Consider the following 25,373-nt stretch of genomic DNA (forward strand, 5'->3'; position numbering starts at 1 on the left):
TGAGCATGCTGAATTCTGATGGGATTCTTCTGCTTGTTCAGATTACAAACCTGAGGGAACAAATTCAAATTGAGGAAAGACAGTTGTAGAATAGATGTGCAGAAATTTGCCTTTAGCCAGCAGGTGGTTAATTGCTGGAATAAACTTCCATCTGTCATTGTGGATGTTGATAGCTTAAAATAAATTCAAGGAGGAACTGGACAAACTTTTAGATGGAATGGATGTGTAAAATTTGGATTTTTTTTTTTTTTTTGGCTGATGCCACATAAGCTCATAACACTTGCTTTTGCACATCACATGCCTATATTACTACTACTACTACATATTTGCCCACATAGGGAGATAGTACTGATAATCCAAAACAGATTATCTGAAGTCCTTACATTTATAATCAAACAAGAAAAATATATGCAAAAGAGAAACAGAATATTATTCTATTACACTGGTATTAAATGAATTTTGTAATAAGTAAAGCCTGGATATTCAAGCAAAAAATTCCAGTTTCATATTTACATATTTGGGGGGGGGGGACAAGTCAGTGTCTTTTCTTCCATTATTTTGATTCTTTTGTCCCCATATAATTGACCCAGCATATGAATTTCCCCATAAAATATTCATGCAGTAATATAAATAGAAAATTTATATGCAAGACAAATGAATACATTATACCCTAAACTACAAGTTATTTTCTGATTAAACAGGATGAAAATATTTTATAAATAGTTTTTGGAAAGCAGTTTTTAGATGTGTTAGCATACATGCATGTGCTTATTATCTTTGCCTTGTTCATCCACCTATAAGCATGTAACAACTTGACTCCCAGTGGATGGTTTTTCAGGAAATTTTATATTTGGGTATTTTAAAGATCTGTTGAACCTTTCCAAATTTCAATAAAATTGAACCAATACAAATCCAGCAGTTATTTCTGTCTTTTTTTTTTTACCCAACCCATTCTCAAGTAATAACTCCTAGTATAAGAATTTTTGTGAAATTTCATATTTTGACTTCAAAGATTTGTATAGCCATCTAAAATTTCATTAAAATCAGACCAATAAAAATCTGACAATTTTTTTTCCCCATATATCACATAGGCTATCCATATATTGTTTATTATAGCTAAAGCACTGGATATCATGTTTGTTGCCATGCACTAGAGGGAAAAATGAACGGGCATGAAAGGTGCACAGAAACAATTTTCTCAGTTTGCACATAAGTCACTCTTTTTTTATCAATCATGCATTATTACTATCTGTTAATGCACATGAAGTGTAGCATGTTGCTTACATTAACTAATATTATACATAATCAATACAGGAAATAGAAAAGCTACCTTTACAAACTTCAAAGGAGATTATTTCAAAAATGAGTACTCCTGCAGACCTCAGCAAAGATTAAAATTAAGGTAGGTCCATTCTGTGAATTAAATTATCAACTTGTGTATAATAAGAGCCAGAAATCTTCAAAAAGAAATTGTTTTTTTTTTTTTTTTAAATCAGGAAAAAAGGCAATTTCTTATATCCTGACTTTGAACTTGAAATTAAATTTCACTGATAACATTATATAAACACAATTATAGATTATTTACTAGTACGCTATGTTTTCAAACATAGTGTACTATGTTTGAAAGCATAATACACTATGCTTTCAAACATTGGAAATAAGTTAGGATTTCTGTGGTTTTCTGTTAAGTACAAAAAAAAAAACTAGTAGACCCTATCCTCATTAGAAATGAGGAGTCAAAATAGTTAATGCTGTACAGACTTGGCTGTCGAGAGCATTTCCAAGGTTTCTTCAGAAAGATCTGAACAAACATTTTTTTTTTTTTTATTTGGCTGAATATTAACTCACTTTAATCAACATTGAGGAATTGTTAAAATGCCTAGCATGACTTGAGATAGTTATACTGTAAGTCATCAACTTAAATGGTTAATTTATTCCAAACATTTCTGTGCAAGCCCAATAATGCTCAAGTATAAATATATATTGAAGTATACATTTTTTTAAATGGAGAGTTAAAGCTAAAATGCCATGCTTATAAAAAAACAATATAATTATACAAAAATAGTATTATAATTATATATAAACCCTGTATATATTTAGGTACCAGTGATTACAGAAGTCAAAAGTACCCAAACTGTTTAAATAAAGATTACTTGTGCATCTAAGGGTCTGTGCAAGTCAGGACTTGCTGTATTTCAGGTTTCCCTCTGCTTTTGGCAGTTCCCCCAATAAAGACCATTGTGCATTTAATCTTTCATTATAGCTTGTGATAGGTTTCACACTGACCAAATAATACTGCACAACATTTATTACTTCATTTGCTTATTTATTTACAATGATACTGAGTAGTAGAAATTGGTCTACAAAAAAATTTCAAAATGCACTGCTTAATAGTGAAACTTTTACTACTACGTCAACATTTACAAAACCATTTTTTATGGGAACTGGTACACCATAATTACATGTAGCAATGTGTTTTGTGAAAAAACTCTTCACAAAACAGAAAAGAATCCGCTCGTATTCTTAGTTTACCAATTACTGTGAAAGTAGCACTGCCTATGAATAAGTCAGAATCATCTGCCTTAGTATTAGTTCCAAAATGCAAGCATATATAAACAGCATTTGATAAAGGATGGGGGGACTGCAAACATCTATCCCCTTTAATAATAATCTGTCTAATCCTTCCCTGAATCTATTCAAACTACTCACTTCCACATTAGATGGAAGTTGCCTTTAATAATTAATTACTCTCTGAATAGAAGAGAATTTCTGCACGTATATCCAGCAACCATCCTTTTTCAATTTTTGTTCAATAAAGAGTAAGGGTGTCGGCAGCATTTTATTCACTCAATCCATTTAAAGTCTTAACACTTCAGGTCACCAGGTGCAGTTTCATGCACTGCCTAGAGACCAATATACAGAACTGAAGTTTTACTTGGTAAATGTACCCTTTTGTGTCCCTGACTAATTTTGTTGCTCTTCTCTGCATCTATTCCAAACAGATTCACATCCTTCCTAAAACAAGGTTTACACACCTGCATGCATGCAGTGTTCAAGCTACTGCATACCACTGCCTTAGACAATGGGTAATCACTTACTTTCCCTAATGGCAAAATTCCTATATATCACTGACCTCACCACACAGGTTGTCCTAGCAGCCTGCCTGAACTGCTCAGAAAATGTCAGACAATTATCCAGAGGTCTTTTGTTCTCCACTAACTTGAATGTGGTACCACATAAATGGCATATTATTCTGCATTTACTACTACCGATATGCAGTATCTCACATTCAACAAACTTCAATTGCCATTTTTCAGCCCATTTCACCTATTCATAATAACTGCACAATCCTACACCAACCGTTATTAAATAAAATAATAAATAGCATTTTGTTATATTAAAATAATAATACAAATAAATGAAATAAATAGACTGATATAATTACACCAGATAAAACTGATAAAAAGGTAACCGTCTGTACAATAAACAATGTAGATAAAACACAGGATAATAAAACCAATAAAAGTGCTAAAACACCGTAGCTTTCAGAGGCGTCTGCCTCCTTTTTCAACAGTGAGGTTTATCGTACAGCACATCCTTGAATATCAGCAGGCTCATGGTTATCAGCATGTGTTTCTACAGGAGCATGGGCAGTATCACCTAATTTTTCAAATAGTAATTTTTTGCAGTAGTATGCATTGATTCCTGTTAATAACACCCTGCTATCTTTGTATCATCTGCAAAAGTAGACATCAAGCTGAATATGCATTCATTAATAGATATAGAAAACTTTTAATTTATTGTACTAGGAGGTCCCTGCCAAATATTTAAATTACCATACATACAGTACGGTAAAATCGTTAGAGGCTTTTTTTTTTTTTTTAACATACAGTATTACAAATAATTCATATTGTACAGAAAATGAGGTACACCCATTCAAAAGTAAGCAATGTCCAAAGCCAATCTACACAAGAACCCTCCAAGTCACGTGCAGGAACCGTAATCTTACTGAAATCATCCGATGTACTTATAATCTGAGACACAATGAGTCTGACATAGCAGGAGCTGCACATTACTATTGAGCCATGTGAAATGTTCATGTTCTACGTAAAGTAATGGATAATTGACCTGAATTCATGCAACACAAGGAACTACATTTACTAAAATTATAATCAACAAGAAAGTGTAGTAAAAAATCACAAGTGAAACTGCACTAATGACATGCAATTGCCCTGCTAAATGATATTGCAGCACAATGATCTGTAATACATTCCTTATTTGAGACTAACAGAGGTGAATTACTTAATACACGCCAGAATTGGTTAGAAGAGCAATCACCCACATGAAGATTGGTACAATGCATAACAAGTGCAATGCAAATAGCTGCAACTGTGGGCCAAGCACTGAACCCTTGGGGGAAACCACTAATAACATTAGTAGAAGAGCAGGGCTCATTTATGTCTGCCTCCTGCCACTCAACCATTCCTTTTTCCAAGCAAGCACTAACTATTCCCTAATACCCTACTGCTCCAATTTGTACAACCTTTCATGTGGAATGGTGTTAACAGCTTCACTAAATTCTAAGTATATGATGTTAAAAATTATTTTTTCCATCCAATTCCTTTTATTACATCATACAACTAATCAGATTGGTCACACAAGATCACTTGTTCAAAAATCCATGCTGCAATCAAGGTGATCTTTCCCTGGAGCAGAATGTCCAACTTACAGTTCTACAACTACTCACTTCATCCTTTAATCCCCTTTGTGAGCAGGAGAGAACTGCTGATCTCAAATCAGTAAGGCCCTCCCCTGAATTCAAGGAACTCTCATAATTATGACTAAAGGTTTGCTTTACCACTTGTCACTTCTTTTATGGAAAAAATTTTAAAAATAACCAGCAATATTTTCCCAGCACAAAAATATTGCTGGTCACTGGTTGGAGATCATTAGTTGTTACTTTCTGTACTACCTTTTTATTGTTGTCTTTAGCCCTGTATGTGCTGCTGTTTGGACTAATTTATATTATGATTCACTTCACAGTCTCTCAGATTTTGTCAAAAGGCAGAGACTTTGCAGTATCATTTATATTACTCTATTTGGAGTAATGTAAATGATATTGCAAATATTGTTTGGTTGGCAGCATTTTGTGTTATTTAACACTTTTTCATCAAAATGTTAAGCAAGCCATTTAATTGTATATTAGTGCTATTACTATAAAAAATAAAGATGTTTCTACTGTAAGTATTGCCATCAATTTCCTTGATTTTTTTTGAAACCCTCTAGAAAAAAAAAAAAAAAAAAATAGGCGAGTACTGTTAGTTATTATTTCATGTTTACAATATTTATTGCAAACATGAACAAAAATAATTTATTTTTTCACTGAAAAATGTTAATTTAAGTGTTTTCTGAAATGCTGTATAAATCTGTTGTTCCGGAATAATGCCAAAGTTTCTTACAATAAACGTAGCCACCAATTTAAAATTTAGTGTTTGGAGTTTCACATTTTTCAAATTTGTTTCCTTTTTTAATGAAACTTGTTTCATTAAAACTAATGAGTAATTCTAGTGGATAAAAAAAATTTACAAGATTTCAAATTATTTAAAAAATGCTTTTATTAAGTATTGCAATCTACTGGTAAAAGTATTAGTGCAATATAAGCACAATTTAAAATACTTTTTTGAAATATTAAGACATGCTTGGGGTCCATCACAGTATGCAGTTCTGTTACAAAACTGGGTTGATACTACTGCCAGTTAATACAATTGGGAAGCTTATCTGCCCCAGTTGCCTTATTTAGCTTCCACAATTTCCCTTACTTTATTTTCAGTTATCACAAAATAGTTTGAATTAAGTACCGCTGGTGTTCCCAACCCTAAAAACTTGTTTATATGTGAATGTAGACACAAATTATTTATTCACTTTGTCAGAACCTGAACTAACAGTTATGCCATCCATATCAAGTGGACCAATGTGATTTCATCCCTTTCCTTCCAGTGTTAACACAAGAAAAGAATCTTCCACTACTTCTCTTCAAATTCTTAGCCAACAACTACCCGTAAAAAGGTAAAGTGCAGCCATTATCAACCCACTTCAGGATGGAAGCCTCAACAATTCATGCTGGGGGAAATGGACCATAATCTGCCACACTGGGCCAGTGTGGGTTGGCAGATCGACCGTATTCAGCAGTGAGGGGCTTGAACCCCGGTCTACTCAAAGAGCGTGTGCTACTGCACTCCCGCTCCTGACCACTCGGCTACGGACCCGTAATCTACTTTAACTTGTCTAACTCCCTTAGTGACTTGACTGCAGACTTACATAGACCTAGTATACATTTCTGTCCCTGGATTAAGTATAACCATTCCATTCATTTTTCTTCTCTGCCACTAGTCTCGTCAGTTCATCTAACATCCATTTAGGCCTGAACCCCAAACAATATCTTGGTATAAAAATGTTAGTGGCTTTTATGATTGCTTACTGAATGAGTCTCATTTAGAATATCAGTTGAAATTGTCACGTGTTCCAAACAAGAATTTAAACTGTCTAAGGCCACTGCAGCCACATTTACCTGAAGATTCTTAATGCAGGGAGTCACTGCTCATAATCAGATCAAGAGTGCTGCTTTCTCTTGTTGCTTCGCTGACAACACTGATGTAGAAAATAATCATCCAATAAATCCCAGAAAAGTCTCGCTACAGTGTGAGTGACCAATGTATGAATTTCTGCCAATATCTGGAAATTAAATCTCTATTATAAGACATTCTGATTTACTAGCTGCCTGTACAGTTTTTTTTTTTTTTTATATTGATCACAATCATGTGGCCTATAACACATTCCTGCTCTCATTTTTGTTTTCCCAGTGCTTATGTCACAAACTGACTCAACAATGCACTGGCTGCCCATGTCAACTGGGCACTGCATTAGATTCCACACACCTTTTAAACATGGGCATGACTCCTCCCCTCCTGTCCTATTTATCTTTTCTGTGCCTTGGTGAACAACAAAATGGAAGTGAAAGATCTTACAACTGTTGGTCTAATGAACTCAAGTGGATAAGAGGTGCTTGATTGGCACTGTTCAGATTGTCATACAGCATAACATTCAAAAGAAACAAAAAAAAATAAAATATTATCATGATAAAATTTCTTGCATGTGCAAGAATAATCTTCCTAGAGTAGCTTGCTTGCACTAGAAGATTGTGATTCAGAAGTTCTTTTCCTTGAAGGATTTAGTCCTGGATTTCTGACATGAGCCAGTGCCACTCACTAGCAACTGCTTTTCAGTTTGCTAAATCAAACTTTGTATGGCTTTTCACCACTTTTAATCTTTTCTTTAAAGACTTATCATAGCTATTGCTATTCTAGAAGTCTAGTAAACATTTATCCAAAGACTCCCAATGTACACAGACATGCATCAAATCTTTCAATTCAGTGGCATGCATTAAAGCTATTTCAATCTTTCCTTTTGGCACTTCTTTCTAGATAATTCCAGATGTCCACCCAAGGTCGGATTTAAAACTTTTTGTGGCCCTAAGCTACAACATGTATGAGGCCCTTCTCTCTTATAGTTCACCTGTGACAATATTAAAAAAAAGGATTTTTTAAAATGGAGCGGGACCCCTTGTAATGCTAGGCCTTAAGCTGTAGCTTGTTTAGCTTATATGTAAATCCAGCCCTGTGTCCACCAAATGTTCATTCACTTTTTTGAGGAAGACATACCATCTTTTCAGTAGACAAATTAATCAGATGACAAGGACAGACTACTCTTGATAATCCAGTATTTAAACTTACCTTTAAGATGCATTATGAATAAGTGACAAATTTTTCTAAAGGCATGGCCAAATTAATCAGAAATAAAATACCAAATCCCAATATTGTAAAGCAGGCTTGTCAAACCGACGTTTGGGGCAGGCCATATTTGTTCTGATTTTTTTTTTTTTTTTTATTAAATATGCTCATTTTATAACTATTTTTATAGTTTTATTATTAATGTATAATATATGTATGTATAAATTAATAATAAATGATTAAATATATAACAAATTAATAACAATTTGTTTATTAAAGGGGGATTCATGTGTTCCAAATTAACAAAATGTATTTTTAAAAGTAAAAAAATACAAAATTAAATCTTAACCACATAAAATATATAAATAGATCAAACTGTATTCTAAAAAACAAATCACTCAAGTTTTCTTCTCAGGAAGTTGGCATATGTTACTTAACTTGTCAAGATTTTTTAATTGACTTTCATTAATAATGAAAGTCAATTAAAATCTCTGGTGTCTTCTTTTCATGAATGAAAAAACCTGTTCACATAAATGTGTTGATATGTAGATATATATATATCTGGTTTTTTGACAATAAAATTAAAATGGTGCATCATTGAAAATAATTTTTCACAGAGCTTTAAATATAATTTCAAACATTGTTCAACTTATCCAATATCATTTGAATAACAATTGAACTATAGGTCTAAAAACTCTGCAACTGATAGTACAGGCTTGTTTTGCTCCTTGAAGTTGGTTAAAAATTACAGGAATTTTTCCAGCAGGGATAAGGAGGTGATTATTCCATTGTATAAGGCAATGGTCAGGCCACACCTAGAGTACTGTATACAGGTCTGGAGGCCTCATTTCAAGAAGGATGTAGAGCTGCTGGAACGAGTACAGAGAAGGGCAACAAGATTAGTGAATGGAACAAAGGGGTGCTCTTACGAAGAAAGGCTTAAGTTTTGCAAATTACAGTGTCTGGAGACTAGGCACCAGCGAGGTGATCTGATAGAGGTGTATAAAGCCTTGAATGGTTTAAGCATGCTCAATGCTGATGGGATTCTTCCTCTAGCTCAGAATAATCACCTGAGAGGGCATAAATTCAAATTGAGGAAAGACAGATGTAGGATAGACGTGCGGAAATTTGCCTTTAGCCAGCGGGTGGTTGGTTGGTGGAACAGACTTCCATCCCTTGTGGTGGAGGTTGATAGCCTAAATAAGTTTAAGGCTCAGCTGGACAGGTATTTTGAACGAACAGAGGGGTGAAGTGGAAGTGGTTTTTTTTTTTTTTTTTTTTTTTGGCTGATGCTGCATAAGCTTGCTTTCTTGCATCAAATGCCTCTACTAATGCTAATGCTAATGTTTGTTTGTTATTTGGTTTTTAGGAGCATTAGCAACTAATGCCATATTGCTCCGGGGATATGCGGTGCTCATTCCCTGACCTTTCCGCATCCTCCGTATTTGGTCCTTGAAGTTACAATTCAATTGCAATGTAATTGAATCATAACTTTGTAATTACTTTGTAATGTCAGCTAAAAATGCCAAAATGCCTCTATTTAATACATTACAGCAGCTCACCTGAGATCAGTTAACCATGGCCTCAAGCGAAGAGGCCTTTAAAAATAATTTCAGTCTCCATTTGAATCCAGATCATTCCAAATGAATCACATGTGTATATTATATACACTCACTCATGTTTGTGCCCACTAGTTCCCTCATCTATGGAGAGTACAGGATTCCTCATTTTTACTCAACCCCCCCTTCAAGTAATTTGTACATCTCCATCAGATCTTACTCTAATTGTAAAAAATTGGCAAACTTTGTAGTCCACACCCTCTAAGCCATTCTTCATAAGTGTACCTGTGCACTTATGAAGAATAAGTGCACTAATTTGTCTTTCTTTCAATCCTCACCAGAAGTTTTTTTTTTTAGGTATGGTCTTCAAATGGTCTAAGGTATGGTCTTCAAAGACCAGAATACAACATTCCAACTGCAATCTAACAATCTTGTATTGAGGGATAAATGACCATTTGTGCTAGCAAAGGTCCTATCAATCATTGACAGAACACTAGGTTCTGTCTTAGCTACCTGTTTAGACTACTGAAAATTTCACATCACATTAAGTTGTAACAAATGCCTGTCTTGAATCACTTAGTTCCTCTCCCCTAGCTTATGCAAGTCCAAGGTTTTTCAAATACATAACCTCACATTTAGAAGCAAACTTTTTGCCATTGTTGGATCACGTATGCAACCGATACAAGTCTTTCAGAAAAAAGACTGCTGGTTCAAATTGATAACCACCATTGTTCCTTTCAAATCGTCAGCAAAATTTGCAGGCTTTCCTTCGATCCTGTCAATATCATTAATTGAATATTAGAAAAAAGCAAGGGGGGAAGGAAGGAGGAGAAGGAAACCAACCAAGACTTGAGAAATCCAACTTGTTATACTGGTCTACCCCAAAACACTGACCACTTATGACAACCCTGTCTCCTATCTTTTGGTCAGTCTGCAATCTGGCCAGTAACCCCAACTTCTTCCAGTTTATATAGCAGCCTTCCATGAGAGACAGTACTGAAAGCCTTACTCAAGTCTAGATGTATATGATGTCAAATTATTACCTGCACCCAACTGTTAATGATTATAGTAAATTACCAGATTGGCTGGGCATGACATGCCCTTAACAAACCCATGCCAGGATCATTCGAGATAATATTCTTGTCGAGATGGTCCTAAATCACATCCACAGACTCCACGATCTTTCCCACAATAGAAGTTATGTTTGCAGTTACCAAACTTCTCTTTAGCATCACCTTCATGGATTAGGGAGACACTGGCACTTCCTCAGTCCAAATGTCTGACACTCATTAACATTCCAAACAGTGATATACTCCCATGCAGCCTTTTTCATTATCACTTAATATATATTCTGATATATATAGTCTTGTCTGACCAATTCAATTGGATACTATGATGTGGTCACAAAGGAACTGGATGCAAGGAATAACTTTAATATCATATATTTGGATCTTAGAAAGGTTTTTGATACGGTTGCACATGGAAGACTGCTACACAAATTGGAACAGTCTGGCATTGGAGGCAAATTGCTGCTATGGATAAAAGGATGGTTGAATGGGAAAAGACAGAGTGGTAATTGATGGACACTGCTCTTTGTGGACTAACATTATTAGTGGAGTCACTCAGGGTTCAGTATTGGGTCCAGTGTTGTTTTCTGTATTTATAAATGATATTGATGATGGTATATCAGGCTTAATGTCCAAGCTTGCAGATGATACAAAGGTTGGCAGGGTTGTTAAGGACACTAATGACAGTATGCTGCTGCAACAGGATCTAGAAAAGTTGAGCAGATGAGCTGAGAGGTGGCAAATTAAGTTTAACATTGACAAATGTAAAGTAATATATATAGGAAGCAGTAACCCCAGAATAACGCATCAACTCTGTGGTACTACACTGACAGTGGTAGAGAATGAAAAGGACCTGGGGTAATTGTGCAGGCAGATATGAAGTTTTCTGAGCAGTGCAGACAGTCTGCAAAAAGTAGCTCATGGTGTCTTGTCAATGATATACATGAATTTTTCTAGCAGGGATAAGATGATTATCCCCTTGTATGAGGCAATAGTCAGGCCACACCTTGAGTACTGTATACAGGTCTGGAGGCCTCATTTTAAGAAGGATGTAGAGCTGCTGGAACGAGTACAGAGAAGGGCAACAAGATTAGTGAATGGAACAAAGGGTTGCTCTTAGGAAGAAAGGCTTAAATTTTGCAGATTACAGTGTCTGGAGACTAGGCACCTGCAAGGTGATCTGATTGAGGTGTATAAAAACCTTGAATGGTTTGAGCATGCTCAATGCTGATGGGATTCTTCCTCTTGCTCAGAATAATCACCTGAGAGGGCATAAATTCAAACTGAGGAAAGACAGTTGTAGGATAGATGTGCAAAAGTTTTCCTTTAGCCAGCAGGTAGTTGATTGGTGGAACAGACTTCCATCTTTTGTTGTGGAAGTTGATAGCCTTATAAATTTAAAGCTGAGCTGGACAGGTATTTGGAACGAACGGAGGGGTGAAATGGGAGCAGATTTTTTTTTTTTTTTTTTTGGCTGATGCTGCATAAGCTTGCTTTCTTGCATCATATGCCTCTACTAATGCTAATATCAAACCCCTAAAAGCCTTATTCCTTTAACCTCAGTAGCTTTTCTAGCACTTCTGCGATTACATCCCTTAAGTGATGTAATCTCAGAAAACCTGTAAACTTGTGATGAAAGAAACTCCGAATCAGATGGAAAGAAATATGCACTTCATTTTTTTTAAGTTTAATGGTAACTGCTCGGATCTTTCATTTTTCTCAAACACTGTTCCAAACCAACAGTGGGCACACAAATTTATCAGGTAATATTTGTAAAACAAATTTTTCCGTTACCCAATTATTACTTTACTTTTGTGTGAATCTTTGGGTTTTTTTCTAAGTTATATTAATTACAAACTACAGTAGGCCCTCAATGTAACGGACTGATTGTGGGAAGGGGTGTCCGCTATTGCCGAAAGTCCGTTAAATTGAATGTATTTTAAAAATATATTAATGATGCACTTAAAAGGAAACAGGATGTATTACAACGTTATTATAATGTATAAGTATGAATAAAATATTATTATAATGTACATTGAGTAATTTATACTAAAACATCTGTTAAAAATATAAAAATAAATTTACAATAGGAACCAAACTTTATTTTAATTAAACACATCAAAAAACTATACAATGTAACTAATTGAGTGTTTCCACCACTATTTTTTCCCCTTAAAGCTCTCACAGTTTTTTCAATGTGAACATTAGTTTTTTTCATTTAAATCTATTTTGGAGGGGGAAAAAAAATACTTTTAATTTCTTAAACTCTATTGAATAAAACACATACAAAAAAAAAACATCAAAAAACAATACATAATATTCAATATTAATATTAATTTAATTGAAAGAATCACAATTTTCAGAGTCAGAAACAACTGTCATGTGGAGGGAGAGGTGTTAATTCCTTGCTGGCAGAGGGTTCTGGTGAAACAAGTCCAGCTTATGAAGTGGTCTTGAAGAAATCAAGCTTTAGTTGCTTTACACCTTGATGCTGCTTCCTTATTACTGTAGATCGAAATTCTCTAAAATGTTCATAATAAGGAAGCACATCAGGGTCTGATGATGATTCAATATAATGTATGATGTCATCCATATGTTGTCTTATAATAGACAATTTAGGATGAGGTGCAACTGATCCTTCGTCTTTGTCATCATCATCGTACTCTTGTTCTCAATGAAGATTTTCGGCAATCTCTACATCAGAAAAAAATTTTTTTTGATAGCCCGGATCACCTTCATCATTTGAGCCACTGTTCCGCATCATTTCCAGTTGCATTTTTGTTGCCAGCCCTCAAGTGTCCCGAAAATTAGACACCTCAACTCCCTCCAAGCCCATTTCAGGTTCTACATCGTACAACTTCTTCCAAGCATTGGCCAAAGTAGTAATCTTCATATCTTTCCACGCAGCTGCAAAGTTGAAGACAGCAGATCTGATGTTGTATGCATTTAAATTTTGCTGTGTCCTGGTGCCTCTTGTATCTTCTTCTGTGTCTTCTGTTTCTTCCAAAACAACCATCACCTCTTCCAAAATCCTCTTCTTATACCTCTTACAAGCAACGATTACACCCTGATCCATCAACAGAAACATTTAATTCTGCCATCCCTGCTAACTAACCTCTCAGCATTAGGGTGAGCAGGTGCATTATCTAGCAGTAAAACAGCCTTTATTTCATTAGAAGGAATTTTCAGCACATCTGTCTGATGTGCGACACTATCAGATATAAATAGGTTTAAATTTTTCCTTTAGGACAGAAATGTTTTGTCCGTGAAATCCGAAGTCCATTAAATCGAGGGCCTACTGTATTAAGAAAATCAATGAAAAAATAATGTGATGAAATGTTTCAGATTCACAATGCTCAAAATATTTATTTTTCCAGAATACTTTTAACAGCCATTCCAACCTTGAGCATAACAGTATTCTATCACAAATCTTGTCTGTAGCTCCTTCCTTGCTTTTTTTTTATGCTAATTCCAGTTTAACACATTCACCACTTCCTCACACAAATATGCAACAATGGATTTTTAATCCACTTGGAGGGGGGGAACAAACCTACTTTTAGAACTTTTTCTTCCAATTTGACAGAAAGAAAAACCAGATATTTTTGTCGAGCAACATTCAGAGGCTAATTCAATCATAATGAGAAACCCAAAAATGGCTTTGCCTTCTCCAATCCAGATTGACTAAATCCTGGGTTAAAAAGTCATCAAAAAAGCCAGCGGTGTAAAATGTTAATCAAAATAATCAGAAATTAAACAAGGTAACCTGCAGAAATGCATTAACATACCATATACTCATACCATTGTCCCAATAATCTACTTTTTTTATGGAGTAAAAAAAAATACTGTCTGTGGGTCCAAAGTTTAGAAGATACTTGTTAACATTAAACTTGAATTTCTATAGATTTGAATAGAGTGAGGAGCTGTTTGAGAGAAAAGTATTGCCAGGGGCAAAAGAGAAACCCCAATTTTTTTTTTTTTTTTTTATGCAGAGGAAGCAAAATTTGTGATGTGCTTACACCAAGAGCAATTAGAAGTCAGGGTAATCACTAATAGAGATATGTTACCTTGTCTAAAAATCTGACTGTCATCAAAGCACGAGAATCCTTTTTTGCAAGTTATGAGGGAGGACTAGATTTTAGAAGGATTAAAGACTAAATTATCTTTTCCCCACTGGATAATTACCTGGAGATACAGTTAAAGAGTTAGTAGTGGATACTCAAGAAGTTGAAGCTGTTAGTGCAGGACAGGGTTTTTAAACCAGAAGGCAGAATGGAATGTGCTACCATCAGCAAAACTATGGGTATGATGTCCAGTCAATGAACAAGGTCATTGATACACAAAAGAAAAAAAGAGTGGTGGAAAGAACCTAATTGAAAGAACTTTATTGCCAACAGAACCTTAGGGAACACCAATGTTAGTGGAGAATTTAGAAGACAAAGCATCTACCATCACCAACAGTGAGCATTCAGAGATAAAACTGAATCCAATTACTTTAAAGTGTGCAATCCATAAGATGGAACCTTATTTAGAAGACCTTTATGCCAAACACAATAAGGGCCTTTGATTTCAAACTTTTCCACTGAATTTGTCCACAGATGGGTAACATAAGCCGATATAACACAGGTGAACTACGTTGAAGCAATTCAGAGAAACCCCACAACATTCAATTCACGTGGATTGTGTCCCACTAGCCATTTCTCCAGAGAATTACACTATCCCTTCGTCTCTACATTCTTTCCTTCCTTCCTTTCTGGATTGTAGTCAGTTTTGTTTGAAAGTGAAGTGGGAGCATTTTATATGTAATATTTGTTATATACGTCAGACTATTGTGGTGAAGTTGAAATTCACGTTGTCCTACCATATTCAAAGACTTGGCATCAAACTTCGTTGTGTAGTGCATGCTCATTCACATGTGGTAAGGTGTGACAGCATCTCTTGTGACTTAACCCCGTGAAGTTCTTTACAGAAAATTTCATTTTGACCATTATCATGGTGAAAAGAGAATAAGTGAAAGCAGTACTACTTCACTGCTGTCCCCAGATAATTTAATTGTTTGTTGTTTGTTATTTGGTTTTTAGGAGCATTAGCAACTAAGGCCATATTGCTCCGGGAATATGCGGTGGTCATTCCCTGACCTTTCCGCATTCTCCGTATTTGGTGGTGATGGGCTCAAACCCCGGTCTAATCAAGAAGCGTGCACTACGCACTGCTGCTCCTTCCCACCTGGCTACGGAGGTGCCTTTTTAATTGTTCTGGTATATAACTATTTTTCTTCATTCTTCTGAGGATATTATGTGGTTTTTGTAATTTTGGCATATCAGATATACAGCAGCAATATTTTATTAGTCATTCTCAAGTTACATAAAACTCAACTAACATAAGTCCTGGAATGCATCTGTTACATATATCGGGGACAGACTGCATCAATTGCATAAAATAAACACTACTGTTCTCGGCAAGGAGTTAGATTGTTTAGGGCAATAGTTCCCAACCTTTGAGCGCGACATCCCTTTCATAGAGTATTTTATTAATGTATCCTTGACAGAAATCAATTTTTTCATGTATAGAACTAGATAAATATTTATCATAAAAAAAAGTTTTTTTATAGTGTATTTTTTTTATAATTAAGGTTTTTCTGTCAAAAATAAAACATACCTATTTAATATTCATCATATTTTCACAAAAAAACTCAAATTAAGGATATTACACAGTTAATATTCTAACTACAGAACTTTCATTAGTAAATAAGGAAATAATTTTTATTCAAATGGTATTCACAATAAATATACAAATGAAATATTTTGAAAAAGTATTCTAATGAGATCTTGAGCTTGCAGTGACTCAGTTTACAATATTGGTAGCATCCCCCATTATCAGTATGACAAATCAAATGCTCCTGCTAAAAATAAATGATTTGGGGTAAGTGCTGAGGCACCTAAAGTACATCAATAAAACATGTCCAGTAATTTGCTTAGACCTATTCTATACAGATTAATTTACATACATGCATTTAAATAGGAGAAATGCTGTTGTTGTTATTTGGTTTTTAGCAGCATTAGCAACTAAGGCTATATTGCTCCGGGGATATGCAGTGGTCATTCCCTGACCTTTCCACATCCTCCGTATTTGGTGGTCACGGGCTCGAAGCCTGGTCTAATCAAGAAGCGTGTGCTACGCACTGGTGCTGCCCACCTGGCTACGGAGGCACCTAGGAGAAATGCACAAGTAGGTACATGTTTGCATATCCACAGAAAAAAACCTTATTCCTCTGCTGGAGACAATGAAACTAAAGAGTAGAGGAATGCAGACGCAGACTGGCCATAACACTTACTGGGGAAAAAGTTTCCCCATATGATTTTGGCCATAAGCAATATGGCCAAAAATTAGTGTTTGTGGCCATACTGCCTATGAGGCTGCAAAAAGTTTTCCGCGGTAAGAATTTTTGACCCAGTCCGCCTCTAGAGAAAGGGGGCAAACCCCATTACCTTGTTTGATGAAAAATACCCAGATTCTTCCCTCTCCACCCAAGAAATGCATTCCTTGATGAACTTTGATTAAATCTGAATCCTCTGCTCAACTCTGGCACCTAAAGTACATCACCCTAAATGGATACATTCTCGTGGCATCTGTACACCTTTTTTTTGTTTTAATTATAAAAAATTAGATTTCACTGAATTGTGTTCTTAATTATGATTTGCTAAACTCGGTTACAAAATACTGAACACAAATAAACAAGGTAAACCAATAATATTAAAGAATGATTTTATTTTATCTTAGAATTTGAGGAAATTGTTGATATGGCTATTTAATGGCACAAGAGCTGCCTATCTAGAGATTACCTATGAAGCAAGTTCACTAGTTCATGAAGTTATAATAAATCAGAATTTATGATATAACTGGATCTGTTTTAAACAGTTGAAAAGATCAGAGTTTCAGCATTTCCTATAAAATGTCTTAACATCAGTGGGTCTTGTTTGTTAAAGACATTGCAGATTTGCTATGCCGTCGTTGTGGTACTAACTGCAGTCAACAAGGATATGCTTAACTGAAAGCTGCATATTGCAATGCATGCACTGAGGAGGATTCTTGCCCATTAGTAGATACACACGAGAGATGTGTATGGCTGATATATGAACTTGCTAAAACTACTTCCTGTGGATTTCTTCTGTAACTAGATTGCCATAGTTGTGGTTGCTTTCGTTCTGATAAAGCTTGTCATTTATGCCTGCCAGATTTGAAGCCAATTGTCAAACATAGCTCACAAAAAATAGAGCCATGCTTGACATAGTTGGAAGTTTGGCAGCTTTGTCTGCTACCTCATTCCCTGGTATTCAACAGAATGTTACTATCCAGATTTGTTCTAAAAATCCATAAATCAGCTTAAACTATCAGTCTTAAGGTAACTCCTCTCCTGAGTAAAAACAGATGTTCATCTGACAGATGCTACTTGAACAGCTATTCTTTTGTCAGCTATTTGCTTTTAACCAGAAAAACTAAAGCTCTACAGAAAGATCTTGGAGTCAGAGACACTGGATGAGAATGGGAATTGAAAAATAATTTTGCTTGTCTGGATCTGTTAAACACTAAACAAAAATAAATCAGTATACTGAAATTAAAACAGAAAATGTATTATCATTTAGAAAACATTGGTGGAGAAAGGTACATACGATTTGATTTAATTCAAAATTTAAATAAAATAGCAACAAATATTTTAAATAGTATGTAAGGTGCCCCACGACCAGCAGATACAAAGGAAAATGAAAGATTAAACCTATACCATGACGAGCAGTCGTGTTAGCAGCTGGACAACAGATCAAATACACCACACTCTTTTCTGGGTTCACTGGCAGGAGATATATCTGATTGCTTAAAATGGTAATAAACTGCTTTGTTTTTAGGAAAAAACAAAGCAGTTTATTACCATTAATAAAAACTAATAAAACTGTACTTATGAAAATTATGATACTAAACTTGCATTATGACAATGAAAGTTTTATAATTTTTGAAATGCCAATATTAAAATTATGTAAATTAAACAGCATTGTTAATTCTTAAGTTAAAAGTAAACATTTTATAATTTGCAATTAACTATTAAGAAAAGCCACAAATAAAAACTATACAATTCCCCATACGTAGGAAAAAAAAAAAAGTAAACTGCAGCCATTAAACCAAGCCAGTGCAGGATGGAAGCCTCCTCAACGATTCATGTTGAGGAAAATGGACCATAATCTGCCACGCTGTTCTAGCGTAAGCTGGCAGATCGACCATATTTAGCAGTCACAGGCTTGATCCCCGGTCTACTCAGAGTGAGTGCTCCTGACCACTCAGCTACTGAGACCTTATAGAAGTCTGCATCAAATGTCTGAGGTAGACTTAATTAACACAGTTGACTATTGTGTTAAGGCTTGTCTCGAGATTTTCCAGGTTGAGGCAAGTAAGTTCAGTACTAGCCTTTCATTTTCTTCTGAATCTGTCTAATATATTTTTATTAACACATATGGGAAGAGTATATTATGTAAATTCTCCCATCAAGTAGAAAGGATTTGCAAAATACATATATGCTGGCAAACACAGAAATGTGTATGTGCAGGAAAGGGAAGAACAACTATATAGTTAAATTGGTAAACAATACAGGGTAACACTACTATTCCAACCAAAACATTAACTGAAAAACTATTATACAACTTACAAACCATGTCTTCTATTAAGTCTCTGTGGAATTAAAAAAATTTACACAATTAAATCTTACAGTTCTTAAATAATGCATACTGCACCATTATAGTTCAATCGCATCCACAAAACAAAACTAATTCATAATGAAAGTAGTTTTTTTATCAATTTCAGTATACTTTACTAATCCAGTCCCCCTCCCACAATAAGTTAATGGATATTAACCATAATTTGTTTGTGGTAATTAAGTGAAAACTTCACATGCATTTTAATTTAAATCCCATCACATTTATTAACTTTTTACAACTTTTAACTTTCTACATAAAAATTTCCCCCACCACCATCTTTTCTGAAGAAAGAATTCTCTCCATCCTCAAAAGACTGATGAATTAGTAACTAAGTCATGGGTGGATTCAGTTCTCAAGAAATATTTCAAAATGTTGAAACCTAACAGCAATATCTTTTCAAAATTTCTACCAGAAAACTGAAAATAAAAAACCAAACCATAAATATCAACAAAGAGCAATGGAATAAGATGGTCAAAACCTCTTATTCATTATGCAGCTGAACTGATATACAACATAAAACTGATGAGCCAAAGCCAGTATTAGCAATTTAAATGATTAAGAATTTAAACTTACATCAAAACTGAATAAAATTTACATGGTGAAAGCATAATAGGTGCAATTTAAATGTAACCTTCACCCCAAGCAAATACAAATAAGTGAATAATTCCTGCTATAAAAATTAAAAAAGTGGAGAGAGAATTCTGCTATTTCCATTTTTTACAGGCAAAAACAAAAAAAAAAAATTCACTGACCAATTTCTGCTGCATGTCATTTATAACATTTTCATTCTGCAGCAGCCAACCAACATCCCTGATTCTCCATAGTATTTTTGCTTCAAAGGAAAAAATACTTCCCCATTAAATTTTGTATATACTAAACAACTATAACTAAACTATAGTTATTAATAACTATAACTAAATGACAACTAAAATAATTATAACTAAATAAGCAACTATAAATAAAATCTGACAGAAAACTGAAACAATTGTGCATATTACAATTTTGCACCTTACATCAATACTGGAGCATATGTAGCTATGGAGCTTGCTTTAACATGCTGCTGGTTATCAGATAAAGACAGAAAGAGACAATGCAAATGATTTAGGAAAAAAGGTTATATAACAATAGTCATGTTAGAATGGAAATTTGGTCGCTGAAATGCAACTTGATTGCCATTTCACTTGGATCTTTTCTGAATGAGTAATAATAGTGGTGACATAGTAGTAGTGGTATGTGGTGCAAGTGTGATGCAGCATCAGCCAAAAAAAAAAAAAAAAAAAAACCACCATTCATTCCAAATACCTGTCCAGTTCTTCCTTAAATTTATTTAACCTATCAACTTCCACAACGACAGATGGAAGTTTGTTCCAGCAATTAACCACCCACTGGCTAAAGGCAAATTTCTGCACATCTATTCTACATCTGTCTTTCTTAATTTCAATTTATGCCCCCTTAGGTTCGTAATCTGAACAAGTGGAAGGATCCCATCAGAATTCAGCATGCTCAACTCATTCAAGGCCTTCTACACCTCAATCAGATCACCGCACAGGTGCCTAGTCTCCAGTCACTGCAATTTGCAGAACTTAAGCCTCTCTTGGTAAGAGGATCCCTTTATTCCCCTCACCAATCTTGTTGCCCTTCTCTGTACATGCTCAAGCAAATCTACATTCCTCCTAAAATGAGGCCTCCAGACCTGTACGCAGTACTCAAGGTGTGGCCTGACCATTGCCTTATACAGAGGGACAATCACCTTTTCCCTGCTAGCAAAATTCCTATATATCATTGACAAAACCCCATGACCTGCCCTGGCAGCCTGTCTGCATTGCTCAGAAAACTTCATATCTGACTGCACAATTACTCCCAGGTCTTTTTTATTTTCTACCATCTTAAGTGTAGTACCACACAGTTGGTACATTTCTCTGGGGTTATTTCTACCCAAATGCAGTACTTTGCATTTGTCAAGGCTAAACTTCGGTTGCCACTTCTTAGTCCATCTGCCCAAATTATCTAGATCCTGTTGCAGTAGCACACTTCCATTACTGTCATTAACAACCCTGCCAACCTTTGTATCATCTGCAAACTTCAACACTTCATCAATATTATTGATAAATATACAAAACAGAGGACCCAACACCGAACCCTGTGTGACTCCACTAATAACATTAGTCCACGAAGAGCAGCACCCATTAATTACTGCCCTCTGTCTTCTCCCACTCAACCATCCTTTTATCCATTGTAGCAACTTACCCTTAATACCATTCTGCTCCAATTTATACAATAGTCTTCCATGCACAACAGTGTCGAAAGCTTTCCTGAAATCCAAATATATGATATCAAAATTATTTTTTGCATCCAGTTCCTTTGTAACATCATAATATCCTATCAAATTTGTCAGACAAGACTTTCCCTTAACAAACCCATGCTGTGTCTGAATTATTGCTGCAGTCTTGTCTAGATGATCCTGCAATGCATCTTTAACCAGTGACGACATTATTTTACCCGGAAAAGAAGTTAAACTAACTGGTCTGTAATTACATGCTTATATCTCATCTCTACAGAAATTAAATACCATTTCCAAAACCAATCACCTCTGTAAGAGATAAACTAGTTCACCTGCTTCAATATCAATGGAATTTTAACCTAGACTTGTCAAACAAGTTGACAGTTTCATAACCACTATTATGTCACAAAATCTAGCCACTGAAATCATAACATGCAGTTTTCTTTATGTAACTAATTTTTAGCTTAATATAACTATTGGTAATTGCCCAGGAGCAAGTGTTAATCTGTATCTTTGATTCAACTGAGAAATTAGAACTATTACTTAGCTGTTTCCTTCTTGGCAACTAATGCATTTGTACTTTCTTGCATTTCTTCAAGGCAACTAATGTTATTGCTCGTAATTGCAATAACTTAATCAGACACAGTTTAGGTATGTACCAAAATGTGTTGATATAACATGCGCATATTTTCAGCAAAACAGTTATTCTTACTATTTTAAAACTGTATTGATGTTTTCTATACTCATTTTCAAAAATTTATCTATACCATATAATGAACAACTCTGCTTAACCACAAAATGTATTTGGTTATAAAATAATGCATTTTCTCTATAATGTTGTTAAAGGGGAGGAAATCCGAAAGAAACATTTAATTTGATTTTTATAATAACTAATTGCAGGCTGTCATTTGTTTATTTTATTTTAAATATAGATCTAGAAGACTATCTAAGTTAACCTAAGTTCTCGATACAAACTGCATAGTAAAGTTCATACAATAAATAAATTTAACTGTTGTCATGTTATTATGACAGGCTGGCCCAGGTGGCCAAGCAGCAAGTGCTGACAGGGCCAACAGCAACATAAGTGATTCAGTGGGCCTAAACCTGTCAGCCTGGACCTGAATATGTATTCTGTTCATGCTAACCTTGCTTGGAATGAACACATGTAGTTGTTAATACTGCATGCCAACTGATACTATGCATGGCAAATAATTGATGTGCGCTGCCTATACCTAGTAGTAACTGATGGGTCATTTACTACAATGGGATCTTGCACTGTATAACAATTTCTGAACAGGTACAATGAAAAAGGTTGCTGTATTTTCAGTCTTTGAAATGCTAATAAACCAGGATAACATGCATCACTAAAGTTATTCTTAGCTTTTGCTTTTCAATGAATCCTCTTTCGTAAGGATAACCAAGTGACATGTACTGTTTTATTAAAAACTACAATATTATTACAAAAACAACCAAAGCTTGATAACCAAGATAGTTTACATTTAATTCAGTATATACCACAGATTTGTAACTGGAATGCAATAAACACCAAATTTCTCCTAACAGTTAAATTAGGATACCAGTCCTTTAAGCTAAGTTATACATACGATCTAATTAGGATACCAGAAAACAGTATGAGGCTATCCTTAAAACATACAAGTGGAAATATAAAATACTCATTAAATTCAAATAAAAATATTTATATTAAAAGTTGGTAATGTCATCCATAGCCCTTACAGAGTCCAAAATCACTGTTGCTTACCTTCATTCGAGAAGTTATATTGAAAAAAAAATTCAACCATACATTACACGTCATGTACAATTAAGCACTTTCTAATTAAAAATACTAATAAGTGGGCTAAGTATAAAGTTTGATTTTCTTATTTTTAACATCTGTTAAGTTTAATCTGCACAATTACTGCAACATTTGCAATCTCACTGTATCCAAATCAATACAGAGTAACACTTACCAAACTAAGGCCTAGCTAAATAGTACATAGCCACTGTCTGGCTCCAACTTCGGATGATTCCAAAATTCAAACAAGCTTAAAGGGTAATCTAATAGTTACATGTCCAGTTTCTTTTAAAACGTGCCTTGAGTGACCAGGGTTCAAGCCCGTGACTGCTGAATACGGTGCTGTTTCTTGTATTCTATCTTGTGAACTCCTCTGACCGTTTGGTCGTCCCGGAGTATAAACAGAAAATTTATTTATTTTTATATCAAGTTTGCAGATAAAGGTTGGCAGGGTATTAATGACAGTAACCAAGGTTTGCTACTGCAACAAGATATAGAAAAATTTGGCAGATGGGCTGAGAAATGGCAGTAGAAGTTTAACACTGGTAAATGCAAGGTACTACATGTGGGTAGCAGTAATCCCAGATTAATATCCTAACTGTGTGGTACTACACTCAGCATAGTGGAAATTGAAAAAGGCCTGGGGTAATTGTGCAGTCAGATATTAAATTTCACTAAGCAGTGCACAGGCTGTCAGGAGAGTTTATGGGATTTGTGTGTCATCAATGATATTGTGTGTCATCAATGATACACAATTTTTTCTAGCAGGGATAAGGTGATTATTGTATTGTACAAGGCAATGGTTATCTTGAATACTGCATACAGGTCTGGAGGCCTCATTTTAGAAAATGATCTGCTAGAATGGGTGCAAAGAAGGGCAACAAAATTGGTGAAGGGAACAAAAGGGTGGTCTTACCAAGACAAGCTTCAGTTCTGAAAACTGCAGCATCTGGAGACTACGCAAAGAGATCTGATTGAGGTGTTTAAGGCCTTGAATGGATTGGGTAAGCTCACTGCCAATGGCATTCTTGCTCCTCCTGCTCAGACCACACAAGGCGTAAATTCAAATTGAGTAAGGATAGTTACAGAATGATGTGCAAGAGTTTGCCTTCAGCTAGCAGGTGGTTGATTGTTGGAACAAACTTCCATCTGTTTTGTACAAGTGGGTACTTTGAATAAATTCAAGGAAGGACTAGACAAATTATTAGATGGTATGGACAGGTGATGTGGGTAGTTTTTTTTTTTTCTGGCTGATACTTTATAAGCTCACTTTCTTGCATCATTTGCCACTACTATTACTAATTTTCCTTCCCATCAAAGTTCACAGGTTCTAAACAATATACAAAATGTGTGTGGGGGGGGGAGAAGATAAATGGGCCTTAACAGAATTACATGAACAAACTTGTGTAAAAAACAATGTTTTTGTTCAATACCATTTTCTAAAATGCTATTAGCATTAATTAGGAAAACTACATGTAAAGAATATGTAGCAAAATAATAGAAAGCAATTTCTGAAATTAAATATTCCAAAATCACTTCAGTAAAAAAAATTCTATTAATCACCATTACACCAGATTATTACCACAGTAATGTTTCCATTCTAACACAGTATCTACTAGAAACATTGGGTACACAAAAAGATGAGTTGTCAAATTGTCTTTTGACAGATCAGCAGGCTAAATGCAACTAAACAAACAGGAAGGGGGGGGGGTTGAACTTAAAAATGTCAAATTCAACTAATTTAGTATATAACCAAAGCAATTTTGTACACTGCAGTACAATTCGAAACAAAAAAAGTTTCAGGGACAACGTTTATTAAAAATCATTTACAAAAACGCACCAATGCAAATCCTTTCTTTAATAAATCCCTAAATTTTAAAAGAACTAGCCGCCCGAAGGTCTCCATTTTGTTAAATGTCAATTTTAATGCATTAGCTTAAAACAAATAGAAGCATGCTAATTTTTTGTACCATTTTTTTTTTATGCAGCGAGTATAACGCTCAACAAAGAAAACCTCAAAATGCAGAACACTAAATTTTAAAAAAAAAATAATAATAATGAACAACGTTATTCTGTTCTATTGAATTAAAGCTACACATTCGGTAATACTTCACTACCAAAGAATAAACTCTGGGCACAAAGCCTCTCA

General features: G+C 34.9%; 1 protein-coding gene across 1 annotated transcript in view; it reads right to left on the minus strand.

Moving 5' to 3' along the window:
• Rab1 (RAS oncogene family member Rab1) overlaps positions 1-25,373 on the minus strand; it is a 79,855-nt gene that overhangs the window by 53,827 nt on the left and 655 nt on the right. The gene's annotated exons all lie outside the window — the stretch shown is intronic.

Source organism: Mastigoproctus giganteus, chromosome 3, assembly GCF_048544385.1.
Source record: "Mastigoproctus giganteus isolate SK-2022 chromosome 3, ASM4854438v1, whole genome shotgun sequence".
Taxonomy (NCBI): Eukaryota; Metazoa; Arthropoda; class Arachnida; order Uropygi; family Thelyphonidae; genus Mastigoproctus; species Mastigoproctus giganteus.